Here is a 27,304-nt window from a genome sequence, read left to right as displayed (position 1 = left end):
TTTGAAGATCTGGTAGAATTCTGCGCTGAAACCATCTGGTCCTGGGCTTTTTTTGGTTGGGAGACCTTTAATGACTGTTTCTATTTCCTTAGGGGTTATTGGACTATTTAAATAGTTTATCTGGTCTTGATTAAACTTAGGTATGTGGTATCTATCCAGAAAAATGTCCATTTCTTTTAGGTTTTCCAGTTTTGTGGAGTAGAGGTTTTTGAAATATGACCTTATAATTCTCTGGATTTCCTCAATGTCTGTTGTTATGTCCCCCTTTTCATTTCTGATTTTGTTGATTTGGATTCTCTCTCTCTGTCTTTTGGTTAGTTTGGATAAGGGCTTGTCTATCTTGTTGATTTTCTCAAAGAACCAACTCTTTGTTTCATTAATTTTTTGTATTATTCTCTTAGTTTCTAATTTATTAATTTCACCTCTCACTTTGATAATTTCCTGGCGTCTATTCTTCCTGGGAGACTTTGCTTCTTCTTGTTCTAGAGCTTTCAGATGTGCTGTTAATTCACTAGTGTGCAATTTCTCCAACTTCTTTATGTGGGCATTTAGTGCTATGAATTTCCCTCTTAGCACTGCTTTCATAGTGTCCCATAAGTTTGGGTATGTGGTGTCTTCATTTTCATTGATCTCTAGGAAGTCTTTAATTTCTTTCTTTATTTCTTCCTTAACCCATTGGTGATTCAGTTGAGCATTATTCAGTTTCCATGAGGTTGTAGGTTTTCTGTAGTTTTTGTTGTTGTTGAAATCTAGCTTTAAACCATGGTGATCTGATAGAACACAGGAGGTTATTCTGATTGTTTTGTATCTGTTGAGATTTGCTTTGTGGCCAAGTATGTGGTCGATTTTAGAGAAAGTTCCATGGGGTGCTGAGAAGAAAGTATATTCTTTCTTGTTAGTATGGAATGTTCTGTAGATATCTATTAGGTCCAATTGGGTCATGACATCGGTTAAGTCCTTTATTTCTCTGTTAAGTTTCGATTTGGGAGATCTGTCCAGTGGTGAAAGTGGGGTGTTGAGATCTCCCACTATTAATGTGTGGGGTTTTATATGTGGTTTAAGCTTTAGTAATGTTTCTTTTACATATGTGGGTGCCCTTATGTTTGGGGCATATATGTTCAGAATTGAAACTTCATCTTGGTCGATCTTTCCTGTGATGAGGATGTAATGTCCTTCTTGATCTCTTTTGATTGATTTTAGTTTGAAGTTTATTTTGTTGGATATCAGGATGGCTACCCCTGCTTGTTTCTTAAGACCATTTGATTGAAAAGTCTTTTCCCAGCCTTTTATTCTTAGGTAGTGTCTATCTTTGAATTTGAGATGTGTTTCTTGTATGCAGCAAAAGGATGGGTCCTGCTTTCGTATCCATTCTCTAAGTCTATGTCTTTTTATAGGTGAATTAAGTCCGTTGATATTAAGGGATATTAATGATCAGTGATTCTTCATTTCTGTTATTTTTGGTGGTAGTGTGTGTGTACTTCTCTTCTTTGGGGTTTACTGTTGTGGCTTTATCTATTGCCTGTGTTTTCAAGTGTGTATCTGACTTCCCTCGGTTGGAATTTTCCTTCTAGTGCTTTCTGTAGGGCTGGGTTTGTGGATAGGTATTGTTTAAATCTGGCTTTGTCTTCGAATGTCTTGTTCCTTCCGTCTATGATGATTGAAAGTTTTGCTGGGTATATTAGTCTGGGCTGACATCCATGGTCTCTTAGTGTCTGCATTACATCTGTCCAGGTCCTTCTGGCTTTCAAAGTCTCCATTGAGAAATCGGGTGTTATTCTGATGGGTTTACCTTTATAGGTCACTTGGCCTTTTTCCTTGGCTGCTCTTAATATTCTTTCTTTATTCTGTACATTTAGTTGTTTAATTATTATGTGTCGAGGGGACTTTTTTTGGGGGTCTAGTCTGTTTGGTGTTCTATAGGCTTCTTGTATCTTCATAGGCATTTCCTTCTTTAAGTTGGGAAAGTTTTCTTCTATAATTTTGTTGAATATATTTTCTGTGCCTTTGAGTTGGTATTCTTCACCTTCTTCTATCCCTATAATTCGTAAGTTTGGTCTTTTTATGGTGTCCCAGATTTCTTGGACATTTTGGTTCATGACTTTGTTGGCTTTAGTGTTTCCTTCGACTGATGGAACTATTTCTTCTACTGTATGTTCAATGCCAGAAATCCTCTCTTCCATCTCTTGCATTCTGTTGGTTATACTTGCATCCGAAGTTCCTGATCTTTTACTCAGGTTTTCTATTTCCAGCATTCCCTCTGTTTGTGTCTTTTTCATTTTTTCAATTTCCCTTTTCAGATCTTGGACTGTTTCCTTTGTTTGTTTCATTGCTTTTTCATGATTTTCTTTCAGTGCTTTATTGTTTTCTTCCAGGATTTTAATGTTTTCTTCGAGGACTTTATTGTTTTCTTGGAGGGCTTTATTGTTTTCTTCTAATTTGTTTGCCCTTTCCTCTAGTTGTTTACAGCGTTCTTCCAATTTTCTTGTCTTTTCCTCTACACAAGCCTCTACCTTCTTCATGAAGTTACTCATAAGGCTACTTTCTTCTGCTTCTTCCAATTTTTGGTGTTCAGGTCTAGATGTTGGAGGCGAGCTAGGTTCTGGTGATGCTGTATTGCTCTTCATTTTGCTGTATGTACTTCTGCTTTGACGTCTGCCCATCTCCTTGTGATTCCTTCTTGGTCTTATCAGTGGACTTGTTTCACAAAGAGCTGACAGACTCAGGAAGACTCTCTCTCTTGTCCAAAAGGGAGTTCTCTTGTCCAACTCTTTGGTCCAGAAGGGAAGTCAGGGGCAAGCTCTGGTCCAGAATGGCAGTCGGGGACAGGCTGGGAGCTGGGGGCCGGTCTCTAAGTCTCAGGAAGTGGGTGGGGTCTTGGGCAGATGGGCGTGGGGGCAGGGCGCGGAGACTGCAGGGGCTGCCGGGGGCTTGGAAATGGGGATCCCTCCCGGTGGGGCTAGAAGGGGAGCTGCCCGGTGGCCAGAACCTGGTGCCAAGTTGGGCAGGCCTCTCAGGAGTGGCTGGTGGCCAGGGATGGGGTCCTGGCTGGACCCAGGCACTCACCTCTGGTCCAGAAGGGAAGTCGTCAGGGGCAGGCTGGGCATAATTCTTTTTTTAAATTAAGACACTTTTAGAATTCATTTTACATGTCAAAAGTCCCCCTCTTCCCTCTCTTGTCCCTCCAGCCCACCCCCAAACCCACCTCCCCATTCCTTCCTAGAAGGGAGAAAGGCCTCCCTTGGGGAGTCAACAGAACCTGGTACATTTAGTAGAGGGAAGCCCAATCCCTTTCCCCTGCCTCAAGGCTGTGTGAGGTAGTGGGTTCAAAAAAGCCTGCTCATGCACCAGGTATTGATTCTCATCCTACTGCCAGGGGCCTCTTAAGCAGAAGAAGCTACACCGTGTTGCTATGCAGAAGGACTGGTCCAGTCCCATATAGGCTCCACAGCTTTGGTCTAAGTTTCATGAGTTCCCACTAGTTTGGTTTGGTTGTTTCTGTCGGTTTCCCCATCATGATCTTGATGCCCTTCCTTATACAATCCCTTTCCTCTCCCTTTGACTATACTCCTGGAGCTCAGGCTGGTTTTTGGCTATAGATCTCTGCATCTGCTCCCATCAATTACTAATGAAAAGCTCTATGATGACACTTGGCTATTCACTGATCTGATTACTGAGGTAAGCCAGTTCAGGCACCCTCTCCACTATTGTTTGTAGTCTAAACGTGGGTCATTCTTGGGTATTTATGGGAACTTCTCTACCACTCAGTTTCTCCCGATCCCCATGATGTCTCCCTCTATCAAGGTATCTCTGTCATTGCTCTCCCACTCAATCCCTGTTCCAGCTCCACCATCCCATTCCCTTATGTTCTCAACTCCCATCCCCTACCTTCCATTGCCCACCCCTCACCCTCAGTTTACTTATGGAGATATCATGTATTTCCCCTTCCCTGTGTAATCTATGCATCCCTCTTTGGGTCCTCCTTGTTAGCCAACTTCTCTGAAGCTGTGAGTTGTAGTCTGTTTATCCTTTACTTTACATGTAGCATCCACTTATGAGTGAGTACCTATCATGTTTGTCCTTCTGAGTCTCAGCTACCTCACTTAAGATATTTTCTAGTTCCATCCATTTGCCTGCAAATTTCATGGTGTCATCGTTTTTTTTTGTTTTTACTGCCAATTAGTACTCCACTGTGTATATGTACCACATTTTCTTAATCCATTCTTCGGCTGAGTGGCATCTAGGTTGTTTCCAGGTTCTGGCTATTATGAATAATGATGCTATGAACATAGATGAGCATGTGTCCTTGTGGTATGATTGAGCATTCTTTGGATATGTGCCCAATAGTGGTATAGCTGGGTAATCTTAAGGAAGATTGATTATCAATTTTCTGAGAAACCACCATGTAAACGAATTTCCAAATGAATTTCTTATTAATAGAAAACATGGAGCCAGATATAGGGATGAAATCCTGAGAGAGATCAGAGGAATAGAAACGGCCACATGCTAACCTCTCCTTGCCAACTCCAAAGTTTCCAAAAGGTGAGATACTTCCTTTATACCCATGCCTGTATGCCTTGCTATTCTGTCATCTGTTTGCTCTCTCTGTACAGCCACATCACTTCCTCTTCCTGCCTAGCTCTGTCACTTCCTGTCTGTCTGTACAGACCTCCAGACCTCCATGGTTAACTAGTGTTAAAATTTAAGGCATATGCCACCATGCCTGGCTCTGTTCCCAGTGTGGCCTTGCACTCACAGAGATCCAGACAGTTTCCTGCCTTCCAAGTGATAGAATTAAAAGTGTGTGCTAACATTGCATGCATTTTGTATTTACTTATAATGGCTGTTTTTTCTCTGATCTCCAGGTAAGCTTTATTCATGAGAGCACAAATAAAATATAACCACATTTCCCATTTTTTGTCTAATAAAAATAAAAAATAAAAAAGTTGTAACTAATATAAGAAAAACTATATACAATAAGTACAATACAAGCAATAAATACATCAATAATGTTAGTTCATCTGCATTTGACAAATTCAGAGAAAATATTCCATTATCTATCCTATTTTTCTGAATCTAAAATGTATCTAATTCACTTTCTATCCTATCCTATATTACCAACAGAAAACTCTTATGATATCCTTCCAACTTACACACTTAACACCTCTTAGTGAGTTTCTTCTCTGAATGTCTTAACAAGGAAAACTATACCCATAACTATCTAATCTTCAACTCCCTCAGGGACGTGAGAAGGAAATAATATTACCTAGTAAAATGGGAAGCACAAACAAGTGACTTCCCAAAAATGTGAGTTATGACAAAAACAGCAAGCTTCCTGGACAATCACCCGAGGTTCTTCTCTAAAGTTAGGGCATCATCTTTGGCTGACAGGCTTAGCATATTTGACAAACACATTTGTGAAGTAGGATGTACACAAGGCTTACAGCTTGACCTCACATTCAGTGTGGGTATTCCATGTACCAGATAAACTTGAATTCTGCCAGTGTCCTGACATGATTCAGGATTTAAATTCTGTAAATTGCTGGTGTTTTTCAAGTTTGACTTCCTATTCTTCTCAGTTTGTGGGTGGCTTCATCTTCTTTATTAAATGCCGGTCCACCATTGAGTGGCTAGACTCTGTCAGCCTAGTTACTCCTCCAAAAATAACAGCTCCAGCTACTGTTCCACTGCACACCAGGAGCCATCGGCCCACTGCTTGTTCAGCTGCCTTCGAAAGGAGGCGAACTGTACCTTTTCCGGATTGCAAAGTTACTTCAGCAATGATGTTATATTGTTCTGTACCCTGGCCTCAGAGGACACCTGTTGCCAAAGCTGCAACCACATTGTCTGGGCAAGTATCGGCAGTCCTTTTGTGTGTGTGTGTGTGTGTGTGTGTGTGTGTGTGTGTGTGTGTGTGTGTGTCCTGTTTGTCCATTATGGACAGCATACTGTTAGCCATCAATGTGAAGGCACTTTCTTGCCTAGTGGTTAACTTTTGCCACAGTGAAAGTAAATTCCATGTGGAGGTTCGTCAATGCCCATATCTTCTCAGAAGCAGATTGTTGCTGCCAGGAGCAGACATGTCTCATAGTTATAAAAAGGAAGAAAATCTATGTTATTAATACATCTTAAATGTCATATTCTGTAGATCTCTGAAGGGTTTGAAGATGACCTGTCTATCTAAAATATATTTCTGCTTGACCCTGAAAACATACTTAATATGACTACAAGTTTGATTGTAATGACTAACTACTAACTTTCATTTTTTAATATCCTAATAGTTGATAATAACAACTTTCAAGGATTAACAAATTGCATTTCATTATTAAATGAAATGTATAGTACAATACTTTGAACAAGATTAGAAATACGCGTACAGTATTTTCTAACAAAAATCAATCTCAAATTTGTATCAATACACATAATTTGTATACAATATACAAAAATCCAATCCAATGTAAAATATTTAAAACTAGTAGTTGCCTTTTAAAAGTAGTTTTAATAATCTACCTTTTTATCTACATCATATTTATGAACCAACATGACTTCATCTTAGGCCCTGTATATAGTAGAGTCTCAGTAAATATTTTACCTTATCCAAATTTGAAGCATGCTTTCAACATCTAATTGACACAGCATGGAGAAAAAGTTAGTCAAAGCACATGACCTTAAATAAAGCTTATATGTATCTGCAAAGCATCATCATCCTAGAAAGTTCATTAAATTTCTTTAGGGGTTGTTAGTCCACTGATTGATTTTCAATATTTTTCTTCCACTGTTGCATATACCTATGAAATTAGATAGACAATCACTTATTCAACCAACAAAACCCATTGTTCTAAAGGTTGTACCATGGGATGTGATCTTAACGGAAGTGTGACTTTCCCTCAAGGACTTCTGCTGTGTTCTTCAAGAAGGTAATACCTAAGAACACTGGAATCTATAATTTACTTCATGAATGAAACTCAGATGAAGATGAGGCTTAAATGACTGGCCTTGATACATGGTTAAGGATCTAGTACACCATTCAGATTTCTCCATGTCAATACAGAGTACCGTAGAATGTAAAGGAAATGACTATATCAGTTGACAGAATGAGAAATTCACCTTCTCTAGTCCTCAACGACCATTTCCTTCCACATCTGAGAGGTTCTGAAAAATCCATTAATACCAACAGAATAGCATACAATTCTGATTTTTGAACTGAATTATACGGACTTTGAACCACTTTACTTAAATTTTCTGATTTTTAACCTGCCTTTTCTTCTTTTTGGCATCGGTATAAAATGTATGAACTCCAGAGAGGGGTTTTTCCCATACAATTCGAGGCAAGATCCAATCAGATCTCTTTATAAGATCAATTCTATCACTTTTGGGATATTTGCTGTACTTTCTCCCAAAAATTACTGCAAGCTCATTGCCAAGGTTCACTTTCTGTCCATAATTTTTCAATGTCCTCCTTAGTTAAAGGTACGACAATTTCTGCTGGGTCTATTCCTGCCAATTGACGAAGTCTTAATTTTCCTTTCCAAATCAAGTCAGAGATTTTTTCCACATGTTTTTAATTTTTTATTTGGTTTATTTGGTAAAAATATCCATTTCAATATAATATCTTCCCTCTGCATTAATATTCCAGTAGGAGAATGCCTAGAAGGTAAAATAACCAAAATGCAATCCAACTTTGGATGAATATGATCCATATGCCCTTCATGTACTTTCTTTTCTATCAAGGCCAATTCTTTCTCAGCTTCAGGTGATAATTCTCTTGGACTATTTAAGTCCTTGTCACCTTCTAGGGTTTTGAACAAATTATTCAGTTCATCATTTTTTACTCCAACAATATTTCGTAGATGAGAAATATCTCCAAATAATCTTTGAAAGTCATTAAGAGCCTGTAGTCTATCTCTCCTAATTTGCACCTTTTGGGATCTAATTTTTTGTAGCTCTATTTTATATCCTAAATAATTAATAGAATCTCCTCTTTGTATCTTTTCAGGAGCAATTTGTAATCCCCAGTAAGGCAAAATTTTCTTTACTTCTTCAAACATTCTTTCTAAAGTATCTGCATTTGAGTCAGCTAGTTATATATCATCCATATAATGGTAAATTATAGATTTAGGAAATTTTTTACGCATCACTTCCAATGGCTGTTGTACAAAATATTGGCACAGGGTTGGGCTATTCAACATTCCCTGTGGGAGGACCCTCCATTGAAATCTTTTAACCAGTTGAGAATTATTATAAGTAGGCACTGTAAAAGCAAATTTTCTCTGTCTTTTTCTTGTAAGGGTATTGAAAAGAAACAGTCTTTTAAATCAATAACTATGAGAGTCCATCCTTTTGGTAACAGTGTAGGCAAAGGCATCTCAGATTGTAGAGAGCCCATTGGCTGAATTACTTTGTTAATTGCTCTAAGGTCTGTTACCATTCTCCATTTACCAGATTTCTTTTTAATAACAAATACAGGAGAATTCCAAGGGCTGGTTGATTCTTCAATATGCTGAGCATTTAACTGTTCTTCTACCAGCTCTTCTAAAGCCTGGAGTTTCTTTGTTGTTAAACGCCATACAGGCTCTCTGTTAACCATTTTAAAGGTAGAGCTGTTGGTGTCTTTGGAAGATCCTCAGTTGTTGTTCCCTGTTCTTGTATAATATGGATGGCTGGTGACCACTCATTACAACAATATCTACTAATATTTCTCTCAGAAACATGTGCTAGTTTATGATTTGTTTCTGAGATTGGGGGGGATGTTAATCTGAGTATTCCATTGTTGCAACAAGTCTCGACCCCACAGGTTCATAGCTATGTTAGCCACGTATGGTTTTAATTTTTCTCTCTGTCCTTCTGGACCTATACATTCGAGCCATCTCGCACTATGTTTCACCTGAGATAATGTCCCAATTCCTAACAGTTGAACGTTTACCTCCTGAAGAGGCCAAGTTGGATGCCAAAATTCTGGTGCAATTATTGTAATGTCTGCACCTGTGTCTACCAGACCAGACAACAAAACACCATTTATTTTTTATCTTTAATTTTGGTCTTTGTTCATTATTAGAAGGTTGCCAAAAATTTTTCTTTATGTTTTCCCCTGAATTTTCTATTCTCTCTGTTTCATCATCCTGACCAGCATGATTTATTCCAATAGGCATTTGGTTATTTAATCGCTCTTAGCAGGGGTTTCCTCTATGGCTGCAGGAAAGGTTTGAACTGGATTTGCTATGGGGGCCTGCATGAGCCCCCTCTGGGAGTTTCCCCAAGACTGAGGCAAAGGATTACCCTGTCTGTCCTTTGTTGATTTACATTTGTTGGTCCAGTGTTTTCCCTTACCACACCTTCTGCATACTCCAGAAGGAAGGGGCATTCTGTTGCCATTGTTCCTTGAAGAAACATTGTTTCTAGGAATGGCCTGTTTATAGTCCCTTTTTCAAATGTCCTTGCTTTCAACATCCAAAACATCTAACATTCCTCAAAACTTTTGAAATTGCTTTTCCTACCCATATTACATCATGCTCATGAGCCTCAACATTAACTGTGTCTCTAATCCAATCTTCCAAAGGTGCAGATCTTGCCTTTAACAGCCTGATTATTCTTTTGCATTCTACATTCGCATTCTCAAAGGCCAAAGGTTCAATTATTGCCTTACTAGCTTCTGAATCCGAGACCATTCTCTTTACTGCTGAAGCCAGTCTTTGTAAAAAATCTGTAAAAGATTCTTTTGGGCCTTGCATAACCTTTGTAAATGACTCAGATTTTTTTCTGGTTCCTCACCTCTGTCCCATGCATTCAAGGCTGCCGTTTGACATAAAATTTGGGTTTGGACATCATATAAATATTGTGTTTGTACTGAAGCATATTGGCCTTCTCCAATAAGCTGATCCTGGCAAACATGTATCCCTTTATCCCTCCATTGTTTTTCTATGTTTTTAGCCTCATCCTTGAACTAAGTTAGAAATTGAAGCCTCTGGCTGGGTTCAAGAACAGCTTGTGCCAGTTCCTGCCAGTCCTGTGGTACAATCCTATTACATGTTGACCAAGAGTTTAACATTTTCTTTACATATGGGGAATGCATGCCATAAGATACTATTGCCTCCTTAGACCTTTTTAAATCCAACCTTTCAATTGGAGCCCAAATATTTTGTGTAGTCATTTGATCAGGCAACTGCTCTATGGTTACAGGATAAATTAAGGGTGACTGTATGAAAACAGGCTTTCTTTCTGTAACCTTATGATCCAAACTTGAAACAACTTCACTGTTAATTTCTTCTGTCTGAATTTTTACCGGTTTAACAAGTTTATCTAAAGCTGTTATCCTGGCACTTAAATTGACTATCTTTTTAAATAGTAAAATGAGGATAAGCATAGTGATAAACTGCATAATTCCAACAATACTAATATTCTCATATAGTTGTTCCATTGTCAGACTGCCTAAAATTTCAAACAAAACCCAATTTTCTTCCAATGTACACATAAAACCCATTTTTTATAATGTGGAAAATATTTCTCTTTTAAATAGTTTCCTTTAAGAATCCTATACGATAAAGCAACCCTTGGAGGCATCACCATCCCGGACCTCAAACTCTACTATAGAGCTATAGTAATAAAAACAGCTTGGTACTGGTATAAAAACCGACATACGGACCAATGGAATCGAATTGAAGACCCTGACATTAATCCATGCACATATGAACACCTGGTTTTTGACAAAGGAGCCAAAACTATACAATGGAACAAAGAAAGTATCTTCAACAAATGGTGCTGGCATAACTGGATGTCAATATGTAAAAGATTACAAATAGATGCATATCTGTCACCATGCACAAAACTCAAGTCCAAGTGGATCAAAGACCTAAAAATAAATCCAGTTACACTAAACTTAATAGAAAAGAAAATAGGAAGCACTCTTGAACGCATTGGCACCGGAGACCATTTCCTAAATAAAACACCAACAGCACAGACCCTGAGCACAACCATTAATAAATGGGACCTCTCGAAACTGAGAAGCTTTTGCAGGGCAAAAGACACAGTCAATAAGACAAAAAGACAGCCAACAGATTGGGAAAAGATCTTCACCAACCCCACATCTGACAGAGGATTCATCTCCACAATATATAAAGAACTCAAGAAACTAGACATCAAAGCACTGAACAGTCCAATTAAAAAATGGGCCCAAGAGCTAAACAGAGAATTCACAAAACAAGAACTACAAATGGCTGAAAGACATTTAAAGAAATGCTCAAAATCCTTAATCATCAGAGAAATGCAAATCAAAACGACTCTGAGATACCACCTTATACCTGTTAGAATGGCTAAGATCAAAAACACCAATGACAACCAATGTTGGAGAGGATGTGGAGCAAAGGGAACACTCCTCCACTGTTGGTGGGAATGTAAACTTGTACGACCACTGTGGAAATCAGTATGGCGGTTTCTCAGAAAATTAGGAATCGAACTACCTCAAGACCCAGCCATCCCACTCTTGGGCATCTACCCAAGGAATGCTGATTTATACCATAAAGATACATGCTCAGCTATGTTCATAGCAGCACTATTTGTAATAGCAAGAACATGGAAACAACCTAGATGCCCATCAACGGAAGAATGGATGAAAAAAATGTGGTACATATACACAATGGAGTACTACTCAGCATAGAAAAACAATGACAGCATGAAATTTGCAGGCAAATGGATGGAACTAGAAAAAATCATCCTGAGTGAGGTAACCCAAACCCAGAAAGACAGTTATGGTATGTACTCACTCATTGGTGGATTCTAGATATAAAATAAAGAACAATCAGACCACAACCCATAGAACTAGAGGCTATATATATAGCATGGAGGTCCCTAGGACGACTGTGGCATATAATAAATTTCAGTTTTACTCAATTATTGAAAAAAAATAGCAAAATGAATGGAAACACATGAACTATGAACCAAAGGTTGAGGGGCTCCCAGCTGGATCAGGCCCTCTGAATAGGTGAGACAGTTGATTGGCTTGATCAGTTTGGGAGGCATCTAGGCAGTGGGACCAAGTCCTGTGCTCATTCCATGAGTTGGCTGTCTGAAACCTGGAACTTATTCTGGGACACTTGGCTTAGTCTGGGAGGAAGGGACTGGACCTCCCTGGACTGAGTCTACCAAGTTGATCACAGTCCTCGGGGGAGGACTTGTCCTGGAGGAGGTGGGAATGGAGGGTGGGCTGGGGGTAAGGGGAGGGCGTGGGAGGGGGGAGAATAGGGGAACCCATGGCTGATATGTAGAACTGAATGATATTGTAAAATAAAAAATATATATCAAAAAATAAAATAAAATAAAAAAAAACACAAGGAAAAAAATAAACAATGAAAACCAAAAAAAAAATAGTTTCCTTTAAAATATCTGATATTTTATGACTTACCAAATTTGCATAGAACAGTAGAAATCCGAGGAAATTTCAAAACAGCCACCTAGTGTCAGAGGTGTAAATCCAGGGAGAGAGAGAGAGAGAGAGAGAGAGAGAGAGAGAGAGAGAGAGAGAGAGAGAGAGAAGCACACAAGAAAGCATAGCTGGCTAAAGCTTAAATCCAGCCACGTGTTCCCTCTTGAGTCGAGTCAAGGCTTGGCTCTGGCTTCCTTAAGCTCCGACCACGTGCATTGGCTTTACAGGCGGGGCCATGTTCAGCAGGGCAGGCCTGAGTTGTTTGTAGCATAGGCTTTAAGCAAGCAGACTTTAAGCAAGCAGCTCACAGTTTGTCCAGCCTGAGGCCAAGCAGATCTGGTCCCGGGCTAGGAAGCTGACCGCCCAGGCTAGGTAGCCAACTGCCCTTGTGGGAAACCTCACCTGCCGCCAAGCCAAGTGGTTTTTATTGGATTCTTGTCATGTTGTGCGCCAGATGTAGATGTAACCAACCATCTTATTAAATAAGAAACACAGAACCAACGTAAAAGAGAAAGCCAAGAGGTCAGAGCTTAGAGCTAAAATCTTACCCTTCCTCCTGTGAGCTCCTAGCTTCCTGAAAGAGACCTATTTCCTGTGTGTAAGTCTTTTCATAGTCTTTTGTTCTGCCTTCTCATTGGTTATAAACCCAAACACGTGACTGCCTCATCACTGTCTGTATGTACAGCCCCCCAGGTCTTAAATGCATATGTCTCTAATGCTGGCTGTATCCCTGAACACACAGAGATTTACCTAGCTCTTCTACCAAGTGCTGGGATTAAAGGCGTGTGCCACCACCGCCACACTCTTGCTATGGCTCTAATATCTCTGACCCCCTGGGCAACTTTATTTATTAACATACAATCAAAATCACATTTCAGTACAACTAGAATACCACCACAAATATCATGGAGTGCTGGTGGAGGTAAGAGGTCAACTTGTGGGTATTGGTTCTAATCTTCCCTCTGTGGGTTATCAGGGATCAAACTCAGGTCATCAGACTCAGCAGCAAGCCCTTTTACTGACTAAGCCATCCCTCTGGCCCCAAAACCAGATATTTGAGACCTAAGAAGGAGAGACTGTTTTCATATAAAATGAAATATTATGCCTGAGTTTCTGTGTCAGGTGTCCCTGTTCCCTAAAACATCCATATGGCAGCATTAGGGAACAGCAGGGACATAGAAAAACTTGCCAAATACAAGATCTTGTTCCTTCCCTGATGTCTTGTTTTCTGCACACATACCTGGGATTTCCCACCTCCCTTCCTTAGTTTTGCTCATGTTATCCATGAGTCATCTGACCTATGCTTACTCCACCCCCACCTCCACACACCCCCTTAAGCTTGTGTGTTCCCAACATTGGCTTCTCTTGAGCTGAGAAGCCAGAGCCTCAGAGCTGTGGTTGCCTCACAGCTTAACCATAGCAGTAAGTTCAGCAGGCTGCCCAGGGAAATGGAAGTTCTTTGTCCTCCCAATCCTTTCACTTCACAGCACAGTTGATGATCTAAAGCTGGCATTGGAAATTACATGAAATAATATCAATTAGTGCTGGAGAGAGGCTCATGGGTTAAGAGTACTGATACCCACAGCTAAGTGTAGCTCTCAGCCCTCATCAAAGAAGATTCTTCCTGTAGCACATGGAGGCTACTCCAGAGATCCACAACAGAACAAATGCAGAGTAAGTGACCATAGGGTGCACAGCCTAGTTGGTTTTATATTCTATATTTATATTACATTTATAATGCAACCTCTACAGCAAAGGCTCAGAAACCATCTTCAAAGAGCAGGAAGACTGTAAGAGCCAGAGGACCACGACAACTGATACTACATTGTGCCATATAGACATGACATGGATGTGAAATCTCAACCATGAGGCTACCATAACAAGACTACAATATTGATAACATCAGCTAGCAGCCATTGTGGATGGGAGAAATTTTACAAGACCTCATCCCTAGGTGAAGACCTACAGGCAATCAATGGTGCTGAGAATCAGTCTTCTTCAGGTTGAGCCGCCTGATATGTTATCCAATCTAAATTGGTCAGCCCTGAACACATATACAAACCAGCTACTCTAAATGGAATTAGTAGGATGTGTGTGTGTGTGTGTGTGTGTGTGTGTGTGTGTGTGTGTGTGTGTGTGTGTATGTATGTGTGTGTTTGTATGGGTAAAACAATAATTATAGAGGAATAGGTCATGAATGTTAGAGGGAGTAGTGGGGACATAGAGTTGCAAGTTAGAAGAGGGAGTGGAAATGATGTGAATACAGTACTCATGTATTAAAAATAAAAAATTAAGTGAAAAACACATTCATGTATAATTGTTAAATCAAATAAAATATTTTAAAAGTATCTATCCATACTTTATTCTTTGATAATTTCATACATGGATATAATGAATTTTGGTCATTTCTCTCTCCAATTAATTACTTTCACCCTCTCCTACTAAAATTCTTCTTCCTCACTAGCTAATTCCCACTTTCATGGCTGTTTCTCTGAGTTTATTTAGAGATTCTTGCCTGAGTGTGGGTGGAATGCTATATGCTGGAGCATGGACAACTTAGTAGTCACTACAACAATGAAGAAAAATCCTCCTCCTCCCTCAGCTATCTTTAGCTTTAGGGAATGGTGGACCCTCTGAAACCCACCCCCCATGATGAGATGTGGATGGGCACAGAAAGGGTTTCTTCAGGTATCGACAGTTGCTGTGAGTTTGTGAATGCAACAGCTATGTCATGTCTGGAATATAGGGTCCATAGCATTCCTCTCCATTCTCTGGCTTTACAGTCTTTGTACCCATTCTCTTTGATGTTCCTCAGTCTTAGAGGAGGTTGATGCAGATTTCTAATTGAGAGTCAGATAGGTTCTGTCTCTTAATGGTATCACTCCTTCTTAACATTGGGAAACTGGGAGCCAAGCTTACCACACATAGGCTCATGGAAGAGGAAACCACAACCAAACCATGGAATTCTGTCCTTGGCCCTTATATTCTTGTCGATAATTCATGAGTACATTTCATTTCATGCCAATTGGCCAAAGTCTTGTCTTATTCCAACATTACTCAAAAGGCTAAGTTCAAAGTCTACTCTGAGGTTCAGGACAAATGGCCTGGCTGTCAGTCTGAAAACTGAAAAACAAGTTGTTACATACTTTAAGATACAAGTACAGGGCAGGTAAAACCTACCAAGGCAAGCATTAAATCCTAAATCTCCCAGAATGATGTTCTGTGCCCATTGCAGCAGGGTCACAAGGCCTTGGACAGCTCTTCCTTGGTGATGTTGCTTGTCAGAGGCTCTGCTGTTGCTGACTTGATTGAGCTGGCTTCCTACACCAGCTGCAGCTTTCCTAGGTGGGTACACCACATTACAGGTTGCTCTGCCTCTTCTTGGGCACCACTTTCATCTTAATTTGGATGCCTCTATCAGGCATCACCCTTTTGGGGCACTTCTTTATTGGCTCCAATTCTGCAGTGAACAATTGGCTCACCTCCCAGACTTGAAATGTTGGTGGAGACCCCCATGACTCCACTATTGGTGAAATTATTAAGGCCACTCTACATAGTTAAAAGGATATTTATTTAATGGTGTAACTTACAAATTAAGGGATAGGTAGGTCGCGGGGTCTGGGGAAGGTGTATCGTAGTCCAGCAGTGTTCTTTGGAGCTCTGCTCGGTCCACCTCCACCGTTCAGGGTCCCAGAACAGAGAGAGCACTGGCCCTTCCAGATCTCGAGTCTCCAGGCACCTCCCCTGGCCCTGCCTTGTAGGCGTGACAGTTGCCAGAGTCTCAATGGGTGTTTGAACTTTCAGATCAAAGCTGGAATGGCTACTCACTACACTCCACCACACTTTTGTTTTTCACAAATTTTATTAATAATTTTTAAAATTCATTGTATATACCAGCCACAGATTCCCCTCCTCTGTCTCCTCCCATGTCCCTCAAGCATTCCCCCCCCCCATTTCCCATTATCTTCTCTGATAAGATAAGGCCTCCCATGGGGAGTCAGTAGAGCCTGGTGTTTTCATTTAAGGCAGGTTCAAGCCCCTACTCCTGCATCAAGACTTTGCTAGGTGTAACACCATAGGTAATGGGTAATAAAAAGCCAGCTCATGAACCAGAGATAGATCCTGATCCTACTGCCAGGGGGTCCCTTAAGCAGATCAAGCTGTACAACTGTCTTACTTATCCAGAGGGCCTAATCCAGGCCAATGGAGGCTCCACAGCTCCTGGTCTAAAGTTCACGAGTTCTCACTAGCTTAGTTTGGTTGTCTCTGTAGGTTTCCCAATCATGATCTTGATGACCCTTGCTCATAGAATCCCTCTTCTTTCTCTGGGACTGGACTCCTGGAGCTCAGCTTGGTGCTTGGCTGTGGATCTCTGCATCTGCTTCCATCAGTTACTGGATGAAGGCTCTATGATGACAGTTAGGATATTCACCAATCTGATTACTAGGGTAAGTCAGTTCAGGCACCCTCTCCACTATTGCTAGTAGTCTAAGCTGTTGTCATCCTTGTAGATTCCTGGGAACTCATCTTGCACCATTTTTCACTATACCCATGATGTCTCCCTCTATCATGGTATCTCTTTCATTGCTCTCCCACTCCATCCCTGTTCCATCATGACCATCCCATTCTCATATTCCATGACCTACTGTCTATTGCCTCCACTCACTCCCAAATTACTAATGGAGATCTCATCTATTTTTCCTTTCCAGGGAGATGCATGTGTCCTTCTTAGGGTCCTCCTTGTTAGCTAGCTCTGCTGGAACTCTGGGTTGTAGTCTGGTTATTCTTTCCTTTATATCTAGTACCCACTTATGAGTAAGTTCCTACCATATTTATCTTTTAGAGTCTGGGTCACCTCACTCAGGATATTTTTACTTCCATCCATTTGCCTGCCTGCAAACCTCATGATGTCATTGTTTTCCACTGCTGAGTAATACTGCATTGTGTATATGTACTGCATTTTCTTAATCTGTTCTTTGGTTGAAGGGCAACTAGGGTGTTTCCAGGTTCTTTCTATTATGAATAATACTGCTATAAACATAGGTGAGCATGTGTCTTTTTGGTATGATTGAACATTGTTGGGTATATGCCCAAGAGTGATATAGCTGGGTCTTGAGGAAGATTGATTCCCAATTTTCTGAGAAACCACCATATTGATTTCAAATGTGGCTGTACAATTTGCACTCCTACCAACAGTGGAGGAGTGTTCCCTTTCTACACAACCTCTCCAGCATAAGCTGTCTTCAGTGTTTTTGATCTTAGCCATTCTGACAGGTATAAGATGATATCTCGGAGTTGTTTTGATTTGCATTTCCCTGATACCTAAGGATGTTGAGCAATTCCTGAAATGTCTTTCAACCATTTGAGATTCTTCTTTTGAGAATTCTCTGTAGCCCATTTTTGATTGGATTGTTTGGTATTTTGATGTCTAGTTTCTTGAGTTCTTTGTATTTTTTGGATATTAGCCCTCTGCCAGATGTGGTGTTGGCAAATAAGACAAAAAGACAGCCTTCACAATGGGAAATGATCTTCACTGGATCTATTGCATTTGCATTGTATGATTCTGAAAGACCAAACAGCATGGAGATGGCTTCATCTGCCACCCAAATCAGCTATGGTTAAACCTATAAGAACAATGGTTGCAGCTAAGTGTTGATCATCTGGGAAGCAGGGAGTTGAATCTCAAGGTCCCTTGGATAAGATAGGAAGCCAGACCTCAGTGATGCTCAAGAATGCTGTCTTCTTAGTCTCTACCACTTTCAAGGTCCCATTCTGTCTTAATATCATCAGACTTGTGTAGTAGGTAGCTGTTCCAGCTTTGACTTGGAAGTACTACACCCACTGAGGCTTTGGTAACTGTCACGCCTACAAGGCAGGGCTGAGACAGGAGCCCTTAAGACCTGAGATTCCCGATGTGCTGGCTCTCTTGGTTCCTGGATCCTAGATGCTCGTGGTAGACCAAGCAGAGCTTTCCAGAGAACACCGCTGGACTGTCTACACCTTTCCTAGACCCTGTAACCTATCCCTTTACTTGTAAGTTACCCCACAAAATAAACCTCCCTTTTAACTATGTGAAGTTGCCTTAATACTACAACCAATAGACTTGGCACTGGAAATGGATGGCTCATATCTCTAACCTCTGCACTTAAGAGGCAGGAGAATTAAGAGTTCAAGCTCACCCTAAGCTATATAGCAAATTTGAGGGCAGGCTGGACTTCATTAGAACTTGTTCAAAACCAAAAGCAAACAACCAAGAATTGGTACTCTGGTGGGTATAGTGTCCACTGATGTGTTGAGCCCTATCCAGACTCAAGCCTCCTGCTGACTATTCAGGGTCAGATTTTTAACATCAAAAGCACAGAACCCATAGGCTGGGTTCTGGGGGAAGTGCATGTGGTAAAGTACTTGCCTTGTATGTGTGGGTTAGATAACTCAAGTTCAGCAGAAAAATAATGGGCATGGTGGCTGACTTACTCAGGGTTTTTACTGCTGTGATAAAACACTATAAACAAAAAGCATGTTGTTGAGGAAAGGGCTTAACTGGTTTACACTCCTGCTTTGTAGTCCATCACTAAAGGAAGCCAGAGCAGGAACTCAAACGGCCAGGAGTCCTGAGGCAGGTTCTGATTCAGAGAACATGGAGGGGTGTTACTGCTGGATTGTTCCCCATGACTTGCTCACCCTGCTTTCTTAAAGAACTCAGGACCAACACCCCAGAAAGAGCATAATCCAGTTTTCCTCCATCAATGGCTAGTTCTGAAAATGCCTTACAGGCTTGTCTACAACCCATTCTCATGGAGGTATTTTCTTAATTGAGGTTCCCTTCTTCAGATGGCTTAACTTGTGTCAAGTTGACATAAAAGTATCCAGCACTGTGACATTTGCTTGTAATCTCAGATCCAGGAAGTGGTACAGGAGATCTCTGGGATTCACTGGCTACCTGTTCCCACCTACTTGTCCAGGTCAGTGAGAGACCTTATCAAAAAAATATCTGACTTTGTCCTCTGGCCTTTATACACACACTCTCTCATGTGCACATCCACCTGAATATGTTTGTTACATGTGTGCACTGACACACATAATCTCTCTCTCTCTCTCTCTCTCTCTCTCTCTCTCTCTCTCTCTCTCTCTCTCTCTCTCACACACACACACACACACAATGTCTATACACTAAAACATGGCCTGTGGTAATTAGGATATTGTCTTAAAATTAATAACTAAAATTAAAGTTCAGACACTGAATCTTTCAACCATAAACTGACATGCATAATGAGAAATTGGAATTCCTGTGGTTTGTGAGTATCCCCCAAACTCAACTGTTAGAAAACTTAACTTTCCAGGGAACATGGTGGAAACATTGAGAAGGTATGGGCCATGTGGATTCTGTTCTCTGGAGTGAGATCTTGAAGCAGGAGAGATGAAGCAGAAAGTGAATAGGACTAAGATGCAGTATATAAAAATAAAAATTAATATTATTTCAAAAGCAGGAAACTGCAAGAAAATACTTGATGAAGTGCCTGGTGTTAGAACCTTGGCAAATGAAAAACAAACAAAGCCCCCAACCCACCCATGCAGCCAAAAAGTGAATTAGTGTCACTGGATAAAATTAGTTGTCACTTATGTGCAAACTTAAGGTCCAAAATTCAGATTGCCAGAATCCCCCTAAAAAGGGTGCAGACATGACAACCATTTGGTAGAGCCAGACAAGATCCCTAACCCAAGCTTGGCTAATCAGACTAGTGAGCTCTGGGTTCATCCAGATACCCCAGATGGGGTAGCTTTGGAGAAAGACACCTGATAGCAACTCTGAACTCCACAGACATGCAACCACACATATGTGACCATGTGAGGGTGTACCCCACATGTACATGCAAAAACAAGATACCCCAACAATACAATGAAACATAAAAAAACCAGAATATTTCCCCCAAACAAACCAAGTACAGAAATAAAATGGAGGGAACCAGCTTCTGCACCCATGGTGATGTTTCCCTTCATGCCTGATGTTGAACTGTTCTCATAATATTGGGGGATCATTTGTTTTCACTACAGAGGTTTTTCTTGTCTTCTCTGTTTCCTCCCTCAATCTCAAGAGGAGCAGACACCATTTTCTCCCATGAGCCACAGCACGTACACCCTTGTGTCATTATGCACAGCAGTTCCCTTCCTTCTCCTTTCCCAGTCCCTCTTCTCCAGTGGAGGTTCAGCTATTTTCCCCAGGAATGGCGACTTGAAAGTCCTTCCGTCATTTCCCACAGGTGTCCCTCTCCTTCTCCCTTTGCGGTCTGTCCCCTCCCTCTGTGCTCTACTGAGTGCCTGACCCTGTGTCAGCATCACATCTTGGTGACAGTCACCAATCCTGTCTGCTCCTTATAAATAAGTCACCAGTCTCAAATAACTTGTGACATCAACACAAAATGAACCAGGACAGCAGTTGTCATTAAACTGGGCTGTTCTCATAGCCTTGGAGGCCATCTGTTTATCTTCTGGACCATTCCATAGCAGAGCATGTGGAGGGACATGCTGGTGACCCCTGCCACTCTCAGGCCAGTTCACATACTCTGGTGTGTGCCTTCCCTAAGCTTCTGGTTCCTCTGAAGACATCTTGCAGTGAGTTACATATCCAGGGTCTTCCACCATGCCCCCTTTTGAGACAGGGTCTCGCTATGCAGTTCTGGTTGTCCTGGATCTCACTCTGTAGACCTGGCTGGCCTCAAATTCAAAGAGATCCACTTGCCTCTGCCTCCAGAGTGCTGGTATTAAAGTGTGCAACATCATATCTGGCCCAATGTCTCTCTTTGTGCTTGTCTTGTTCACATGTCATCTTACTATTTATCCCCCACAGATGCTTCCAAGTTCAGGGCAAGAGAAGACTTAATTTGGAGAAACAGAAGAGGCTCAAGATTCTAGAGAGAACCACAAGATAAGACTAGCATACCAGGGCTTGTTCTAGGCTAGGAAGAACCCCTGGGAAAATCACTTTGGATGGCAGGTACAATAGCCAATTGTTTCATTTGGTACCTTTCCAACTGAATGCAAAAGTGGATGTAAGCTGGGTAAGATGACTATAGGCTATAATACCATCACAGTAGAGGATGAGGGAAGAGGGCTACAAGTTTGAGTCTAGCCTGGACAACATAGGGAGTTTCATGCTATTCTGGGCTATCACACTGGTTTCCTTTCTATTACTGTGATAAAACACAAAGGTAACTTCAGAAATAAATGGCTTTTATTCTGTTTATAGCTTACAACCTACCTCTGAAAGAAGTCAGGCCAGGAAATTCAGGCAAAAACTATAGAGAAATGCTGCTTGCTCGAGTTCTCACACTCATGCTAAGCTACTCGCCTTCTCATAGAGCCCATAATCATCTGCCTAGGGAGTGATGCTGCCCAAAGCTGTTTGAACTCTACTTCATTAATTAATAGTCAAGACAACCCTCCCAGGACATACCCACAGGCCAATGGGTTCTGGACAAACTCTTAACAGATTCCTTCCTCAGTGTCTCTAGCCTGTGCTAAGTAGATACTTACAGCTACTTTAGTAGCTTGAATGTAATTGGCCCACACAATATCTTAGGGAGTGGTACTATTAGGAGGTGTGGCTATGTTGGAGTAGCTATGGTCTTGTTGGAGAAAGTCTGTCACAGTGAAGGTAGGATTTGTGGTCACAGATATGGCCAAGCCACACTCAGTGAGACAGACCATTTCCTTGCCTGTAGGTTGAGATGTAGGAATCTCAGGTCCATCTTTAGCACCATGTCTACCTGCACACCATCATGTTGCACCATAATTATAATAATGGACTAAACCTCTGAAAATGTAAGCTACCCCAATAACGTGATTTTTCCATTCTAAGAGTTGTCACGGTCATGGTTTCTCTTCACAGCAATAGAAACCCCAACTAAGACAGCTACCTAGGAAATCTATGTTATAGCATAATTTTGTCATATTAAAAATGGTGTAGGTGGTGATGTGGCTCAGTGGTAAAGACAATTGCAGCCAAACTTAAAGACTTTATCTGTCCCTGGGGATCCTATTGTGAAGGTCAAGACTAACCCCTCAGCATTGTCTTCTGAACTCCACACGTACAATGGCATGATCATCCAATAAACAAGGAAATGTAGTTTAAAGAAAATAGAAGAAGTGAGTGGTTGCTGCTGACTTTCTATGGCTGATTATTTCTGTTTGATAATTGTCAAGGGAGCCCTTGTCTCATTTAATGGGCTAGAGCTCTGCCTCAAGAATTCAATTCATCCTGGCTAAATGATATTTCAGATACATTCATTTCCCCTACCCCTTGCTACATGGACATTAGTGGAGTTCAAGCAATACAGCAATGTAGAATAAATACTGGTTTTCTTCAGCAACATTGCCTCCCAATTATTCTGGCATGGACAGGTTGATTTTGTGAAATAAAGACATGTCAACAGCAAAAAGTCAACTGAGAGACTTTATTTTAAAATGATGGGTCATTTTTGAAATGTTTCAGGGAGGGAGATGTCTGGAGAAAGAAATTGGATGTGCTAAAGGTGACAAGTGTCAAATATGCATTTGAGGCCAGTTCTTTGACACTGTGTGACAACATCGTCACCTACAAAAGTCATGCCAAAGAACCAAATTGAGTTACAAGAAACTGTATTTTCCCAAATCCCAAACTTAGAATGTTTTAAACAAGTATCTGGTTTTGTGTTGGGCATTATTCAGAATTCAAGAATTACCCTTGACTTCATGTGGATTGTGGGCTGTGAGTTGGCACACCTGCAAGTGGTCATCCCTAAATTCATGTGCACCCAAGCAACACTAAGTGGGCTTAGCAGGATGAAGTCTTGAAGTTGAGAGGGGGTGGGGTATTTGGAGGAGTGGAGAGAGAAGAGAGAAAGCTGGAAATGATGTAAATACAGGACTCACATAGAAAATGTTTTTAAAAAAGTATTTTCTGCCATGGGGCATGTCCTTTTCCAAATGGAGGCAGAGGAGGAGTGGATTGGGGTGTGTAGAAGGGATGTGGGGGAGGAAATGGGAGGAGAGGAGGGAGGGGAAACTGTGTTTGGTATAAAAAAATAAATGGAAAACATTTAATAAGAAAGAATGTTTTCTTCATATTTTTAAAGGATATTTTTATTAGGTTGATGAGTCAGGCAGTTTGTTTGTATTTTCAAATAGTTGTTCACTATCATATTTATTTATGCTGGGAAGACATGACTTTTTATATTTTTAATGATTTATGTGTGTATGTGTGTGTGTGTGCGCGCGCGCACACACACACCCACACCCACACACACCCACCCACCCACCCACCCACCTCCCCCCCACACACACACACGCGTGCACGCACGCGTGCACGCTTGTATGTGCATACATGTGTGGTGATATTTTGTTTGTGCTCTAACAAATAAAACTTGCCTGGAGATCAGAGAGTGGAGTTAGCTATGAGGGCCAGGCAGTGGTGGCACATACCTTTAATCCCAGCACTTGGGATCTCATGCTGTTCACCCAGTACTTGGGAGGCACACATCTTTAATCCCAGCAAGAGGGAGAAGGAAACAGGAAGTGATATGTCTGGGTGGAGAGAGGACTATAAGGTGGGAAGAGAGGAAGCTCAGCCTCCCTTTCAGGCTGAGGAGTTGGCAAGATAAGAGTTTGCTGTGGCTTGCTCCTTTGTCTCTCTGATCTTTCAGCATTTACTCTGATATCTGGCTTCAGGTTTTTATTATTAAGACCAATTAGGATTTATGCTACATCTAGCCAGGTGGTGGTGGTACACTCCTTTAATCTACTCAGGAGGCAGAGGCAGATGGATCTCTTTGAGTTTGAGGCCAGCCTGGGCAACAGAGTGAGTCCAGGAAAGGCAGAAAGCTACACAGAGAAACTGTCTTGAAACCCCCCCACCCCCAAAAAGAAGAATTTATGTTACATCTAGTGTCCAAATTGTAGGACATGAATTTATGAGCAAAACCACTTGCCTGTGACTTTTCAGAAACACTCTCTCTCTCTCTCTCTCTCTCTCTCTCTCTCTCTCTCTCTCTCTCTCTCTCTCTCTGACACACACACACACACACACACACACACACACACACACACACACACACACTGGAGATGCAAGCAGCTGGAGTCACTACTCCTCCAGTCAAGTTTTTTCCTTTTCCTCAAGCCTCTGAGCAAGTTGAGATTTTTCTGTTGCAGCCTATATGCAGCGAAATCCATAAACTCCAAAAAAAAAAAAAAAAAAACAAATACAAAAACAAAAACCACCACCAACAAAAACAACCAAACAACCAAACAAAAACCCTCGCAGGAGTTAGCAGCTTTACACATTCATTCATACTTATGGCTGCTTCTTTGGCTTCTTCTCTCCCAGTTGTATGTGGGCTTTACCAGGAAGCCTTTCCTCAGGCTGCTGCCACACTAGGTAGCTGCCTTGAATACTGCTCATGCTTCTAGTGTTCTATGCAGAGCATTAGGCCCACACTTCATCATCATCTGAATCATCATTGTTGGCAGATTTGGTGAGACAAGTCAGAATTATTAAAGGGAGGAATTAATTAAAATGGACAAGTTTTTCCCATGTTAAAAATGGAAAACATTATTATAATGGAGGAAGTTAGGTATCTGTATGATAATAGGCTGGACAGTTTGAAAATGGAGCAATTAAATGAGAAGATAATTAATTTAGATAGGATTTATGTGTTGCACAAATTGCAATTGGTCTTAATAAAAACCTGGAGCTAGATATTAGGGTGAAAGTTGAAAGATCAGAGAAGCAGAGCAAGCCACCTCTTAACTCACCAACTCCTCAGCCTGCAAGAGCCTCAAAAGAGCCTGAGTTCCCATCTCCTATGACCTTATATTCCTTTCCCTGCCCAGCCATATCACTTCCTGTCTCAACCTTCCTAGTGCTGGGATTAAAGGTATGTGATCCAAAGTGCTACAGTTAAAGGTGTATGCCACCACTGCCTGGCTGTTTCTCTTTAGGCGGGTTAATCTCATGTAGCCCAGCATGGCCTCGGACTCACAGAAATCCAGAGAGATTTCTGCCTCTGCCTCCTGAGTGCTAGGATGAATGCAACCATTAGTATTAAGTATTTTACATTGGCTTGGATCTTATATATTGATAAAAAATTGGTATTATTTTTGGTAGAACATACTATAATACATTTGTACTCTTTTAAAATAAATATTTTTTTATATTTATTTTACAACACCATTCAGTTCAACATAATAGCCACAGATTCCCCTGTTCTCCCCTTCTCGCCCCCCTCCCCCTCCCCCCAGCCCACCCCCCATCCCCACCTCCTCCAGATCAAGGTCTCCCCCGAGGACCGGGATCGACCTGGTAGACTCAGTCCAGGCAGGTCCATTCCCCCCCTCCCAGACTGAGCCAAGTGTCCCTGCATAAGTCCCAGGATTCAAACAGCCAACTCATGCAATGAGCCCAGGACCCGGCACCAATGCACAGCTGCCTCCCAAACAGATCAAGCCAAATGACTGTCTCACCCTTTCAGGGGGTCTGATCCAGTTGGGGGCCCCTCAGCCTTTGGTTCGTAGATCCTGTGCTTCCATTCATTTGGTTATTTGTCCCTGTGCTTTATCCAACCTTGGCTTCAACAATTCTCACTCATATAAACCCTCTTCTTTCTCACTAATTAGACTCCCAGTGCTCCACCAGGGGCCCAGCCATGGATGTCTGCATCCAGATTCCTCAGTCCTTGGATGGGGTTTATGGCACAAGGATGCAAGGGTGGTTCAACATATGAAAGTCCATCAATGTAATACACCATATAAACAAACACAAAGAAAAAAACCACATGATCATCTCACTAGATGCAGAAAAGGCATTTGACAAAATCCAACACCCCTTCATGATAAAAGTCTTGGAGCGATCAGGAATACAGGGAACATACCTAAACATAATAAAGGCAATATATAGCAAACTAACAGCCAACATCAAATTAAATGGAGAGAAACTCAAAGCAATTCCACTAAAATCAGGAACGAGGCAAGGCTGTCCAATCTCCCCATACTTATTCAATATAGTACTTGAAGTTCTAGCCAGAGCAATAAGACAACATAAGGAGATTAAGGGGATTCAAATTGGAAAGGAAGAAATATTTTTATTTTATAATTAATTTAATTACATATCAGCCATGGATTCCCCTGTCCTCCTTCCTCCCTCCCCCCACCCCCAATTAACCCCCCATTGCTACCTCCTCCAAGGCAAGGTCTCCCATGGGGAGTCAGCCCAATCTGGTAGATTCTGTTGAGGCAGATCCAAGCTCCTGATGGGAGCCATAAGCCTAAGCGACCCTTGACACACATGCTGCTATATTTGGGTTTCTCTCCTCTTTTCTTAGATCTAGGCCTTGCTTAAGTCTCCATAGCACCAGAACCTCTTCTCACAGATACCAGAACCTCTTCTCAGATATCAGGTGAATGAGCTGCAGTTAAGCAATTAGGCAGTTAGACAAGGGTAGATAGATAACCTTCAGAGCAACATTTCCTGCTGGCCAAACAGCCCATAATGAAGTCCCTTCCTGCCTGCAACCCCCATTACTAAGTCCTTTCCTTCTTGCAACCCCCATAATTAAGTCTCTTCCTGCTCTCAACCCCCTTTGCCTACCTATATATGCCTTGAGAGTAAAATAAAATTTTGGAGCTTGATCAGACATCCTGTCTTGCTCTCATTCTTTGTGTCTCTTGTCCCTTTCATTCTCTGGTTCTCCCTTTAGGTCCGCGTTGAAGACCCTGCTGGCCGGGGCAAGCTCCTACTCCCTGCACCAAGCTGAGCAAAAGTGTCTCATCATAGGCCCTAGGTTCCAAAGAGCAAGCTCATGCACCAAGGACAGGTCCTGGTCCCATTGTCTGGGGGCTTCCTAAACAGTTCAAGCTAAACAA

The 27,304-nt window shown here is 41.4% G+C and overlaps 1 protein-coding gene across 1 annotated transcript in view; it reads right to left on the bottom strand.

The window, feature by feature from the left end:
- The window catches only part of LOC102916524 (cytochrome P450 3A11-like), a 229,252-nt gene that overhangs the window by 46,020 nt on the left and 155,928 nt on the right, over nt 1-27,304 (bottom strand). The window lies entirely within an intron of this gene.

The sequence above is a fragment of the Peromyscus maniculatus genome, chromosome 23 (assembly GCF_049852395.1).
Source record: "Peromyscus maniculatus bairdii isolate BWxNUB_F1_BW_parent chromosome 23, HU_Pman_BW_mat_3.1, whole genome shotgun sequence".
Taxonomy (NCBI): Eukaryota; Metazoa; Chordata; class Mammalia; order Rodentia; family Cricetidae; genus Peromyscus; species Peromyscus maniculatus.
Note: the sequence above shows the minus strand (reverse complement) of the source record. Positions and strands in the feature narration are given on the sequence as shown.